This window comes from Acomys russatus, chromosome 20 (assembly GCF_903995435.1).
Source record: "Acomys russatus chromosome 20, mAcoRus1.1, whole genome shotgun sequence".
Taxonomy (NCBI): Eukaryota; Metazoa; Chordata; class Mammalia; order Rodentia; family Muridae; genus Acomys; species Acomys russatus.
The window spans coordinates 51,874,998-51,889,797 of record NC_067156.1 but is presented as its reverse complement, the minus strand read 5'-3'; positions in this window follow the sequence as shown (position 1 = coordinate 51,889,797).

The window sequence follows — 14,800 nt, the reverse complement described above, 5'->3', positions numbered from 1 at the left end:
TTAACAGTAGGCCCTCAGGTTATCTGAGCCTGTGTGAGCCTTGGTTTTTATAATTATACTATGGCAGCACATTACTTACTTAGAGGTGGGATCATGTTCATAAGAGTCCGAGTGCAATGCCCACCACAAACGGTGCCAGCTTGGGCGCTGCGTGTGAACTCTGAGGGTGGCAGGAAGCAAAGGAGACAGGTACTCAGGCTTGTATCTGTGAAATCTCCAGTGTGCACTCTCGAGAGGGAGACGGAACATCTGGAAGATCTTTCAACATCCCTTCTTTTGTCTTACTGATTGACAGTCATCAGCAAAGCCTCTTGTAGCTAACCCATTGGGATCTCTTCCATCTGTCGACCTTAAAAAAAATGGCCTTAAGTGGGAAACCTCACTCAGAGTGTTTAACTACTTACCAAATAACCAGCAGGATAGCGCGTCTCCACAGCTATCAGCAGATCCTGGCGTGGGTTGAGAGTTAGGCAGACAAGTTTCTCGTCAGGTGATGCCAAATAGACCATCTCAGGACCCTGCGTTTCCTAAGCGGTTCCCTATTTCTGCTGAGTGTTGTCAGTAAAGAAAGCATTCTTTGGTGGGGGCTGGGAAGCTGCAGAGGCAACAGAGAGGAACCATGGGTGAAGCAGAATGTGTTCACTGCCGTAAATTCACAAGAAAAAGAAGAAGGAGCTCAACTCTGGGACTCTGAAGTCTGAGCACCCAGGGGATGAGTCTCCTGGGTTCTGGCTTCCCATGGCTTAAGAGGTTTTTAATGGCTTGTTTTCCTGCTGCCAATTCACTCTTCTGCCTCAGATACCATCTCCTTGGCCTGGCCTGGCCTGGTCTCCTTTGGGGACCGTCTAGAGGTCAAAGGATATTGTTACCTTAGTAAGGAGAGTGTCTTTGCAGACGCCCAGAGGTTGTGTCACGGACTCTTCTATCCTGATGATCTTTGGGGACTATGACCATTTTTGTTCTCAGTTAGATGCCACCTGTGCCACCAAGGATGGCTTCGGATCTCTCTCCATTGAGCATTCATCCACTCCGTTGACTACTTTTTATGCTACAGGTCCTGCTTGTTGGACTGGCAGACCTTGGCTTCACGGTAGTTAGTGAGGTAGACTAAGGTGCTGCTGAAAATGGGCAGAGCAGTTGGCCAGAGTACAAGGCCCGGGATGTGTCTGAAGTCAGCTGGCTGCAGGACTTTTTCATTTGGGTGATACTAGCCTTAGGGACGGGCCACAGGTATGCCAGGAGTTGTCTCCCGAAAGCCCAGTGGCCTGCTCATCTAGGGACCACATAGAATCAGCGGCAAACCTGTGGAGGAGTCTCCCGGGTGGAGGAGGAGGAGGACCAACACTGAACGTCAGCCGTGGCTGAGAGTGGGTTGCAAGGCTCCAAGGGAAGTTTCAAAGTCCCTTAAAGATGATCACGTGATCTGCAGTTCTAGTGAAGCTGAGCTATAGAGTCTGTTGTCTGCTTTTTGATCCCCTCCACTCCCCCAACCACTGCACCCCCCACCCCACCCCCCGAACCCCCGCACCCCCCAACCCCATCCCCGCTGGCGGGGCTGCCTCGCCAGGGGAAGAGGACAAGCTCAGTCCTGATGCTACTTGATGAGCTGGGGTGGGTGGGTAAGGGGGGGCTTCCCTTTTCTGAGGAATAAGGGAGGGGAGAAGAGGGAGGAAGGGTGGGGCTGGGAGGAGAGGAGGGAGGAAGCTACGGCCAGGATGTAAAGTCAATAAAATAATAATAATAATAATAATGATAATGATGATGATGATAATAATAATAATTAATAAATAATAATAATAATAATAATAATAATAATAATAATAATAATAATAATAATAATAATAATAATAATAATGAAAGACACTAAAGTGAAACCTTGCTTTACTGGGATGATAGATACCGGTTAGCTGCGGCTGACAAATCAGCTGTGATGAATAAGAGTCCCGTGTGACTGAGGTGAATCTTCTGGGAAATATTTCCTGTCAGCACATAAAGAAGGGCGAGGCTGAATCTCATGCTAGCAGCCAACGCGCTAATGTGTCAGAGTCCCTCACATGGTTCTGGTTTTGCTGGCATAAAAGAACTTCAGGCAGTGCCGGGACTGTGGGATGACCAAGCAGCAGCCATGGAGTGGAGCCAGACTGAGCAAAAAAGATAAGCTATGTTTGCTGTGGGCTGGGGTGAGGGTGGGGTGGGAAAGAGTCAGAGAAGTGCAGCTTCCTAGGCCCTGAGGGGCCCAGAAGATCATTGAGTGAGTCCCAAACATTGGACAGTGGCCGGGCATGGTGGTGCACCCCTTTAATCCCAGCACTCAGGAGGCAGAGGCAGGTGGATCGCTGTGAGTTCTGAGGCCAGCCTGGTCTACAAAGCGAGTCTAGAACAGTCAAGACTAACACAGAGAGACCCTGTCTCGAAAACCAAAAAAACAAAAAACAAACAAATAAAAATTGTGCCTTGCCTGGGTCCTTCCTCTTTGGATTAGAATTCTAGCTATCAGCTGATTTTCGCAAAAGGATAAGAATTTCTGAGTTGGCAGGTGCATGGGTCACAGAATGAGGCGGAGAAGTCTTGGGTTCTGCCTGGGCTTCCTTAGTGTATCAGTGGCCTGGAGCTGCCCAGATGCCTCCTTTCCACACATGCCTCCCTGTGTCTCATCCCTAGGTCACTTGAGGCTAGAGCAGGGAAGACCCCATCACCAATGGAGGAGGCTGGCAGACAGTGCAGGAATGAGCCCTGGGAGATGTGCAGACATCCCACTACCTGGTCCAGGACACACTAGACTTCGCTAGCTGCTCCTTGCTGCCAGACTGGACATGCCCATCCTGTGGACTAGGGAATGAAGAAAAGAGGTAACCCTGGACCCAAGACTTCTCTTTCCTTCCCCCTTCACCTCATGACAGATGGAACAAAGTGTCTCCAAGAAAGTCATCACTCAGCTGCCTTTTCTTTTCTTTTTTCTTTCTTTTTTTTTTTTCGAGACAGGGTTTCTCTGTGTAGCCCCGGCTGTCCTGGACTAACTGTGTAGACCAGGCTGGCCTCGAACTCACAGCGATCCGCCTGCCTCTGCCTCCCGAGTGCTGGGATTAAAGGCATGCGCCACCACGCCCGGCTCAGCTGCCTTTTCAAACACTGGGCAGATTTAGATTCTTAGACTGCCAAACCAAAAGCTCCACCATTTTTTAGTCAGGAGGCACGGACAGCACCCCATTACAACCCTGTGTGTTGCCAGATGCTTTGTGACTCCCCTGGCTTCTACCATGACAATACTCAGCCTGGTAGTGTCATTACCAGGGAAGCTGGAGATCCAAGTCTTATTAACAAAAGAATTTAGAAGCAGACTCAGAAGTAAGCTAGAAGACAATGTTATTAGGCTTTGAGAGGAAGTCAACAGGGCAGGTAAGATGTAAATTTTGGCAGCTGCTATGAGGTGGGAGATGAAGAAGATGAGAACAAGCCATGCCTTTTGAGTTAGGCACTGGGGAAGATGGCATGGTTAGCAATGGAGGTCAGTAAGCCCCTGGATGGCAGGAGAGGTGAGCTTCAGAGAAGGTGAGAAAGTCCTGGGTGTCAGGGCAAGCATGCTTAGCCTTTGGGTAATATCCAAAGGGAAGAGACAGAAAGAAGGAAAAGAAAAAAAAAAGAGTCATTCTTTTCTGAATTAAAATGAAGCTTAGCAGGGGAGGTCTGAAGGGGGGGTATATGGAGCGAGGAGCTTCTGGGAAGCAGAAGTCCACTTAAAGGGTAATCACTCCTATGCCTTAGCAAGTCAACTAGCAGAATCAGATCTCCTGGGTAAGGGGGTGGTCTTCTGGCTAAGGGATTGGCAGGCACAGCTGGAGTAATGTTTGCTTCTTTGTGTAACCCTGGCTGTCCTGGACTCACTTTGCAGACCAGGCTGACCTTAAACTGAACAGAGATCCACCTGCCTCTGCCTCCCCAAGGGCTGGGATTACAGGTGTGTGCCACCATGCCCGGCTTAGATTTATTTTTATTATTTTATGCATATGAGTGTTTTGCATTCATGTATGTCAGTGTACCACACATGCTGGTGCTTGAGGAGGTGGTGAGCCTCCATGTGGGTGCTGGGAATCGAACCTGGGTCCTTTTCAACAGCACCAAATGCTCCTAACCCCTGAGCCAACTCTCTAGCTCCTGGGTTAATTTTAAGGGAGGAGACAATGGTATATAATGTTCTTTCTTTTCTTTTTTCTTCCTTTTCTTTTGGCTTTTTGAGACAGGGTTTCTCTGTGTAGCCCTAGCTGTCCTGAACTCACTTTGTAGACCAGGCTGGCCTCGAACTCACAGTGATCCACTGCCTCTGTCTCCCAAGCGCTAGGATTAAAGGCGTGTGCCACCACGGCCGGCTGGCATAAAATGTTCTGGTCTTTGAAGTAGATCAGCGTGTTTTTCTCCACCCAGTGTTGAGAGGCCCAGAAGGCCTAAGGAAGGGCAGTTGCAATAGCTTCCATTGTAGTGTTACCGAGGAAATGGGAGGTGGGGTTCAAAGGTGAGGGAGGGGTCCTATGAATGCCCCCCCAAAGCGACTCACTGTCTAGCTACCTAGTCTCTCCTCAAGGGCAAAGATCCTAAAATCATTTAGGAGATAGGCTAAAATTGGGGGAAAGCAGAATCTGTTTTCACCACGAAAGTCCAGAGATCCAGATTCCAAAGCAGCTAGCCAGAGGGACTGGTGTCTGGTCTGGATTGGTGGCCACGCCCTCCTGGCAGAGGTTAGACACTAAAGGGAAGTGAGATTAGGAAACCACACTAGACACCAGAACTCCCTTCTTGAACTTCTGGCCTTTGTCTGGGACAGATCCTAGGATAGTTCCAGCTTCTGGACAGGACAAAAATTACAACTCCTCACATCGGGGCTCCAGCATCTTGAAATGCACAGCCAGTTTCTACCCCCCTGTCTTACCGGTGTGGCCTCAGGGGATACATTAGGCATGCTTATCACTGCCCCAACTCTGAGTGCGCGTGCGTGTGCTAATGGGTGGATTGGGGAGGCCACTAACACAGCTCACAACTGACCATAGCTGAAGGCCAGGAGTGCTGAGAGTAAAAAGCCTCAGTCTAAAGCAGCGTCAACCAGACGCGGTGGTGCACGCCTTCAATCCCAGCACTCGGGAGGCAGAGGCAGGCGGATCGATGTGAGGCCAGCCTGGTCTACAAAGTGAGTCCAGGACAGCCAAGGCTAGCACAGAGAAACCCTGTCTCGAAAAAACAAAAACAAAAACAAAAACAAACCAAACAAAACTAAAGCAGCGTCATTTTTCAACCTTCCCAATGCTGCGACCCTTTAATACGGCTCCTCATGCTGTGGTGACCCTCAAAACACAAAATTATTTTGTTGCTACTTTCTAACTGCAGTTTTGCTGCTGTTATGAACCGCAGTGTAAATATCTGATATGCAGGATATCTGATGTGTGACCCCGCCCCTGCCCCCACCCCCCCCAATCGACCCACCAGTGGAGAACCACTGCTCTAAAGACATGAAAATGAATATTTAAGTTGATGCAACAAGAAACAAAGAGAAAATCCCAAGAGAATAACATTTCCCCAAAGCCAGAGTAATCCCATGGCTTCTAATGGCGAGGGCCAGGAAGACTTCTCAGCTGCTGATTCCCAGAATGAGTTCCCCACTGGGGAGACTTCCTGGCCAGAAGCTAGAGGGCGGGTCATATTTCCTTTTTAAGGTGGCCCGGGAAATAAAGGTCAGGTATGGCTGACTGGCTCATGTTTAGTCACTAATGAGGGACTTAAACTTTCTCAGCCACCTATTACACATGAACTCTGCCAAGGGAACAACCAACGGTACGCCCAAAGCTGGGGCGATCCCTAAAGGCCCAGATGAGAGCACAGGCAGTCCCCACGGAGCCACAAGTACCCAGCACCTGTGGAGACACTTCTGTCCACTCTTGACACCTCCCACTTGTACAGACAAATGACAAAAACCCTAAATAGATAACAAAGGGAGAAAGAAAATGCATAGCACAAATCCATCAGCTACCAATCCATCAAGCCCAGGACTGAGAGGCTCTTTTTAGTTTCATGATAAAGTGCAGCCCACTGTTGATACAGCAGATGTCCCTGTCACTAATTAGATGGCAGCTGGTTCCCCGTTCACAGTGCAGTGGGCATAGGTTCCTGAGAAAGGTCAGAACCAGGTCTAATGAACAAGGAGAGGTTAATTAAAGCTGTGTTGTGCACAGCTGTCTGGTGACTTGGATACATCACCATTTATAACCCTTTTACTTTTCTACCATTTTTAATTTTTGTTTTTACGAGCTTGAAACATAGGCGCTTTATTATTAAAAATAAAACAAAAACAAAACAAAACAAAAATCCCACCTACCTCATTTGGTACTTCTTTGTACAAGATTGGTTGGGCCTGTATTGTAGTGGTGAGGTAAGGGGGGAAAATCTAAGCTCTAGCCTTGCATGGAGTGGAGTAAAAAGCAAGTTCAAAGCCAGTTTGGGCTATGTAGACTTGGTTTCAAAATAAAAATCCAAAAATGACTGGAAGGCCTGGGGAGATGTCTGAGAGCTCGTTCAGAGACCTGAGTCTGCCTCAGTGCCCGTGTTGTACAGTTTACAGCTGTTTCTGACACCAGCTCCAGGGGGACCAATGCATCTAGCTTCTGCATGCTCCTGAACTTGTGTATATGCGTGTGTGTGTGGTGTGTATGTGTGCACGCATGGGCACACACAACATGTAACTAAAAATAGGAAGACTAAATCTTTAAATATGTACAAAAATGCCTGATTGGGCACTTACCACTATTTATGAGGGTTGGGTCCAGTCTCTAGTACTACCAGAAACCAACCAATGAGCCAACCAGCCAGTCAGTCAACCAACCAGCCAGCCAACCAACCAACCAACCAAACAACTAACGAGCTAACAAGCCAACCAACCAACCAACAGAAGCCCTAACACACACATACAGAAAGCAAAACAGAGTATAGGAATAGAACATCACACCTTATTTCTGTGTCTATGTTTTTCTCTCTGTCCTTTGGCGTCAAGAGATACCAAAGTGAGCCGGGCGTGGTGGCGCACGCCTTTAATCCCAGCACTCGGGAGGCAGAGGCAGGTGGATCGCTGTGAGTTTGAGGCCAGCCTGGTCTACAAAGCGAGTCCAGGACAGTCAAGGCTACACAGAGAAACCCTGTCTCGAAAAACAAAACCAAAACAAAACAAAAGAGATACCAAAGTGTTTCCAAGGATTCCTCCACAGAATCTCAGCCCAAGCCAAAGTGCCTTAACGAGCTGGTGAGGAAAGTTAGGGTGGAGAGGGAGGGACAGGGTCCCCTTAGGTGACCATACAGCCCCAGATGTATTAGAAAACTGAGAGACTCTTGATTTTCTCAGGTACTTTGTTGACCTAAAAACAATGCTCCTCCTCCCCACTAAGGTTGAAATACAGAGTATGTTAAGGAAGAATTGAGACAGTGCAAGAGGGTTAGGGTTAGGGTAGTGGCATGGCTGTAAGGTAGGTGAGAGAGGGGACAACTCAGGGAACCCGGGTACCTCCTCGTGGGAAAATGTGTCTCCCTGTGCCAGTAGGGCAACACCCAGCACCTCCCCTCCTGTGGGCAATCTGAGGCCAGGCCCTCTGGGAGGAAGAAAGATAAATAAGACCCACCTAAGACAGTACTAAACACAGGCAGTCAGGAAAAACCTGCTGCTACCATCTCATGCATAGGCATGTTGGGGCACATATATGCTCAAAAATGATGGGATATATATGCAAATGTCTAAAGTTATGGGACAGCCCATCTATCAATCAGGGCCAGGATCCACCCACTTTCCATGGTTGGGGATTGACTCTTCCTGACAACTAGTCTCATAAAATAGAACCCTGAAAAAGAATTTGGGGTGTTTGAGTCACATGCGCTCTGGCCCCATCCCACTCTGGGGAATATACTATATGATTTTTACTATCACGTCTCATAAATCTGTACATCACTACTGCTTTTCTGTGGGTTGCTCAGTTGTTTGTTCAAGACACAAAGAATCTGGACGTCATGTCACGGAAGAACCCCAAGCCCCTTCAGTTACATCTGGACGTGTGCTCCTGCCTCTGGCTGTCCCAGTGACCCGAGAGAACAGCTGCATGAAAATTCACCAGTCCAAGCGGTCAGAGTTAAAGCATTTCAGGCTCACCAAGACCCATGACTGTCATGTAATTTGTCTTCTGGTAGCTTTTGAGCCTCATGGGACCCCCCCTAGCTCAGGGCTGTCCCCAGCTGTACATGGCCCAGGAGCATGTAGTCATCAGTGAGGCCTGTATCGGTGTTCTGCATCAAAATCCAGGCCCCACCAGGTATTACTTCCTGGTGACAGGAGTGATAGCCCCCTGCTCTGTGACATGAAATTAGGATAAGCATCTGCAGAGCGCAGGCCTTAGTGACGCAAACACCTGGCCCTGGGCCAGGCCTATAGGACGCACCTTCTGCTCTTAGCCACTGGTATCAGCAGGGCTCAGGTTCTGTCTCCTTCAGTTTTCTGGCTCATGATGGCTATGTACCTAATGACAGCTAATGCTTTTTATTGCTTAAAAACTCTGGTCAGGGGCCAAGGAGCCAGCTTGGTTAAAAGCGTTTGCTGTGAAAGTCCGATGACTTGACTTTCCTCCCTTCCCCACCCCAAGTTTAGCTTCTTATTGAATATGTTAGCAAAAAAGGTTTGATCCAAAGACCAAAGAGCATGTCCTCATCAAACTTCTTGGCTTCTTCCTTCTTTGTTTCTTCTTTCTTCTCAGTTAGGGCAGCAGTGGTGGTGGAGGTGAGGGAGAGAGGGGACAGGACAGCCTGTTGATGTGGTTTCAGCACCTGGGGCTGGCCCACCAGCTCCTACACTACAGATGATGCTCTCAATGTTTATATCCGTTATGGCCTTTGCAAACAAGCCCAGCCAGAAGGGTTCTAGTCAGCATCAATGGCAGCTGTGTTACCGAGAGCATTGCTCTTATCTGCCTTTACCATCGCCTTGTAGTCCTGCAGGATGTAGCTGCAGGGGAGCTGAGCTCCCAGATAGGCCACGGAGCAACAGTCAGCTATGCTAGTCACCAGATGGAGTGAGTACCCCACCCCACGGTGGCAGGAGCTCCCTCAGGAGGATCAGGATCAAGCTGGTTGGCAGCAGCTGAGGAAAGGGGCTTCCATCCTTCACAAAGGGGAAAAGGAAGAACTGCCTTCATAAAACTGTTCTCTGGCATCACACATGTTTGTACATACATGCACACACACGTGCACAAAGTATATAACCCAGGAGTTAAGTGTGATGGGTTGTGGAGGTTGTGACAGGAAGATACTGATTGAGGCCAGATTGGGGTGTGTTGTGAGAAGGCCTTTAGTTAGAGACCAGAAAATGGAGGTCAGTCCACCCTTAGGGAGTCTTCCTAAGGTGCCAGCTGCAGAAACTGTAATGTGACACCAGGTGTCCTGAGGGCCTCTGACCCTGATCCACAGGGCCCAGGTTTCTACAGCAGACGTCATCGCACAACCAGAAATTATGTGCACAACAGTGTCAGCACAAAAACCACAACTCTCCTCTTAAAAGCGACAAGAGGTCATTTATTCTGAGCCATTTTGAGTGATCATGGCTCAGGAATACAGATTTAGGTTACCCCAAATTCTATGTCCTAATGTAGAAGCAGTTTCATGAAGCTTTATAGTTTTATAAAACAAAGAAAATCATAAATAAAGGCAAGTGGTTTCTTCTTGTTGTTGTTGTTTTTGCTTTTTCAAAAATAGGGTCTCACTACGTAGCCCTGGCTGTTCTGGAACTCATTTTGTAGACCAGGCTGTCCTAAAACTCACAGAGGTCTGCCTGCCTTTGCCTGCCAAATACTGAGATTAAAGGCACGTGCCATCATTCCTGGCTCCGAAAGATTTCTATTAGTCACTAAATATGAGCTCAGGCAGAAGTTGGCTGCTCCAGAGGGCTAGAACTAGCCCAAGATAAGACGATTCGCTCAAAGACCTGCACCTCTCCACAGTGCTGAGATTCTAATCAACCAACCAGTCTCTGCAGACACAGCTTCTTTTATGGAGTCTTCCTTCACTGGCAGCTTGCACAGCACTTCCAGAACTGTACACTGAGAGAATCAGGACTGACCTTCATCCGGTGTTAATTACATGCTTGGAAACTGCGCACCCCACCCTCCCCTGACCCGGCCATTGTACACTTCAGACGGACAGACAATAGCACTGTAGCTCCTTCCCAGCCCTGTGGCTACTTGCTGGATTCAACCATCGTTTTTCCTCCTGTGGTTTAGAGTTCATTCATGTACTGCATGTAAAGGAGGGGCTAGTCTGCTACTGAGCCCCAAGCTAGCCCGAGCTACACAGTAGAATGCTTTAAGAAACAAAACAAAACAAAACAAAAAAGAATAATTATAACTTCCCATTTGGGGTTGGAGAGATGGCTCAGTGGTTAAGTGCACTGTCTGCTCTTCCAAAGGACCGGGGTTCAATTCCCAGCCATCACATGGCAGCTCACAACTGTCTGTAATACCAGTTCTAATGGCAACACCCTCACACTAAAATACAATTAAATTATAAAAACAAAACAAAACAATCCGGGCGTGGTGGTGCACGCCTTTAATCCCAGCACTCGGGAGGCAGAGGCAGGCGGATCGCTGTGAGTTTGAGGCCAGCCTGGTCTACAAAGTGAGTCCAGGATGGCCAAGGCTACACAGAGAAACCCTGTCTCGAAAAACCAAAATAAATAAATAAATAAATAAATAAATAAATAAATAAATAAAAACTCACAGAGACCCATCTGCCTCTGCCTCCTGAGTGCTGGGATTAAAGGCGTGCGCCACAATGCCTGGCTTGTACAGGTCATTGTCCACAGGGTCATTTTTGAGGACTCCTAGTTGAGCAGGAGTCTCTGAGTGGCCCATACATGGGGACACAGAGGGAAGATATGACTGAGACACTGGGTTCAGGTGTCTGGAAACTTCAGAGGTGCACAGTGACCTGCAGAAGCCTGCTCCCATCTAGGAACTACTTCTGTTTTTTTCTTCTCAGTGATGATGTCACTCTTCAGGTCTGTGCCTTGAGGCTCACCATGCTTCTGCTCCTCATCTTTGTGTATATGTGATATATGTGTGTACGCGTGCACACAGGCCAGAAGACACCTTACCATTTGAGGCAAGGTCTCTCACAGAACTCACTACTCACTGATTGGTAGGGTGGGTGGCTTTGATCTGGGGATCTGTCTCTGTCCAGTCTGCTATCACATTTGACCTTTTTGTTTGTTAGTGTGTGTTCTTGATCTGACTCAGGTCCTCAGGTGTGTGGAAACCACAGCAATCGAGCAGGAAAGCATCAACACCATGGAACTGTGCACTTAAAAATGGTTACACGAAGCCGGGCGTGGTGGTGCATGCTTTTAATCCCAGTACTTGGGAGGCAAAGGCAGGCAGATCTCTGTGAGTTCCAGGCCAGCCTGGTCTCCAAAGAGAGTCCAGGACAGCCAGGGCTACATGGAGAAACCCTGTCCCAAAAAACCAGAAAAAACAAACAAACAAAAAAACAAAACGGTTATGTGAGTGCTTTACCACAGTTAATGAAATAGTGGGACACTGAGATAGCTCAATGCATAGAGAAAGGTTTAAAATTTATTTATTTATGTATTTATGTATTTATTTATTTCCCTTTTGGAGGCAGTGAAATCTTTTTGGAAAGAAGAGGAGCACTGAGCACCTGCAAAGCTGGCCCAAGTGCAGCCCATCTGCAAGGGTGGCTTCACTGTGCTTGCAGTTCCGAAGGCTCCTTAGACCCTCTTCATGCCTCCCTTTTCCCTCCCATCCGGCTGGCCCCCTTACTCTATTGACCCAAGTGTGTGTGGCAGTTTCAGTCATTAAAAAAAAAAAAAAAAAAAAGTACCTGGCATTGTCCTTAGCGGGCCTGCCGAGGACAAATACAAAGCCTGTGCTGCCCCCTGCCGGAAATCTCCTCTCACAGCAGTCTAAAAACTTAAAAGCACTTTCTCCAACCAAATCTAGCTGGTTCCCCAAAGGGAGTAAGGGCCCCAAGGCCAGCCACTGCAGGCTATCAGGATGGCTGCGAGCTTCAGCTGCATCCCGGGGCGGCTCTAGCTCCAACTTGATCCTGTAGTGGGAGCCTGATTCCCGCTGGCCTCCTGCATTGCCACACCCCCTTTCTTTCAAAAATAAGCCTGTCCAAGTCATTTCTGGTCAAGTCATCAGGATTTCAGAAGAGTCTGCCTGCTTCTTAGGTCGTTAGAGCCTAGCTGTCTCTGTAGCCTGACTAGATGCTTTAACAGTCCCACGGTCTGCCTGATCTGCTGCAAAGTCAGGCTGCTGCCAGGATTTGTATCAAGCTCAGCATGAAACCCAAAGCCCTTGGTGTCTGGTTCCCATCGTATTCCCCATCACTATCCTCTCTACCGGTCAGGCATTCCAAGCCATGTGCTGCTATCCACTCAACCAGCCTGGACTCCCGCTGCAGTCCTGTTTCCTACTTGTGAGACATTAGATGGGAGGCCTCTACAGCCTCAAGGTCTTCCTCTAGGAAGAGGATTACAGCAACAGAAACAGGTTTCCTGGGCTTCCGCAGTCCTAGGCACGAAGCAAGGGTTTTTTTTTTTTTTTTTTTAGAGACAGGGTTTCTCTGTGTAGCCTTGCCTGTCCTGGACTCACTTTGTAGACCAGGCTGGCCTCGAACTCACAGTGATCCACCTGCCTCTGCCTCCCGAGTGCTGGGACTAAAGGTGTGCGCACCACGCCCGGCTTAAGAAGGGTTAGCCTTGCTGCGTACTCAAAGTGTTGGCTGAGTCTTCACTCCAATTTCCGTGCTGTCTGGTTGCTTGGCTATATCCATGAACAATAAGCTCAGAGCAGCTCTGGGACTTGAACTCCGGCGACCTCCACTTCCTTTCTTCTTCTTTTAAGAATATTTTTATCTTATGTATATGAGTGTTTTGCCTCCATGTATATTTATGCACTGCTTCCAGGAGGCCAGAAGAGGGGATTGGATTCCCTGGAACTAGAGTTACTTTCAGTTGTGAGCCGGCATGTGGGTGCTGGGAACTGAACCCAGGTTCTCCTTCTGGAAGAACAGTCACTGCTCCCATCCGGGTAACCATCTCTCCAGTACCAACCCTCATTTTTAGTGGACCTCTTCCAAATATACCACAACCAGCCCTGACCTAGTTATCGCTCAGAACTATCAGCACTGGCTTACATTCCAGCAGTGATTTTTGACAGTAAGCTTACTCATCCCTTCAGCTCTCAGTGTGCGTGGTTTTACAGTCTCCCATTGCATTCACAGCTCAGCCAGTTTGGACCCTTACTTTTTCTTGGCTCATTAGATTCTTCTAGCTTTAACATTATTACACTTTTGAATTTATATGTTACTGACATTTTTAATTCTTTGTTTTGTTTGTTTGTTTTTGTTTTTCAAGACAGGGTTTCTCTGTGTAGCCCTGGCTGTCCTGGAACTCTGTAGACCAGGCTGGCCTCAACCTCACAGAGATCCATCTGTCTCTGCTTCCCAGAGTGTTGCTGGGATTACAGGCATGCGCTATCACTGCTGGCATTTTAAATTCTTATCAAGACCTTTACTTTTCTTATCCGTCTGTCCATCTATCCATCCACCCAAACATCAATGAACTGCTTCAACATGGAAAACAGTATTAACATATATTAAGTGCTTGATCCCTGCCCACAGACCATAGGGTTTAGTAGAAGGAAAAGAACAAAATACATGAACAACAATACAATTACTAATTGAGAATAGTGCTGGAAAATCCTTTCAGAGGGCATTAGGGTGAAAACTCAAGCAGGGGGCTTCGGAAGGGATTCAGGTATGCTTGGCCCATGGGGAGTGGTACTGTTAGGAGGTGTGGCCTTGTTGGAGGAAGTGTGTCACTGTGGGGGCGGGCTTTGAAGTTATATATGCTCAAGCTGTGCCCAATCTCGCAGTCCTCTGCTGCCTTCCTGTCAAGACGTAGAACTCTCAACTCCTTCTCCAGCACCGTGTCTGCCTGGATGCTGCCATGCTTCCTGCTATCGATAGTGGACCAAGTGTCTGAAACTGTAAGCCAGCTTGAATGAAATGTTCTCCTTTATAAGAGTTGCCTTGGCCACGGTGTCTCTTAACACCAAACCAAACCAAACTAAACCTAAACTAAGACACCCACCCAAAAAGATAAGACCAGATATCAACACCTAGGCTCACAATCAACCCCAACTTGGATGCTTGGACACCAGTGCAAAACACAATCAGGAAGAAACAAGGCAGTATGCCCCCACCAGAACCCGGCACTTGTACTGCTGTAGGCCCTGAGAGATGCAGTATAGCAGAAGCATGAGACAAGGACTTCAAAACAGCTATTATGAATATGTTCAAGGACATTAAAGAGGAAGTGAACAAATCCATTAATGAAGACGACAAACAGTGGAATCAAATGAAGAAAATCAGTCAAGACATGAAAATAGAAACAGAATCACTAAAGAAAACCCAAAAATGAGGGGAACCCCCCCTTTTTTTTGTTTTGTTTTTGTTTTTCTTTTTGGTTTTTCGAGACAGGGTTTCTCTGTGTACCATTGGCTGCCCGGGACTTGCTTTGTAGACCGGGCTGGCCTTGAACTCACAGAGATCCAACTGCCTCTGCCTCCCAAGTGCTGGGATTAAAAGCCTGCAGCACCACTGCCCGGCTTGGGAGAACAAAATTTACAAACTTGAATAAGAACCTTAGAGGCAAGACTCACCAACAGAGTACAAGAGGCAGAAGAGAGAATCGTAGGCATTGAAGACA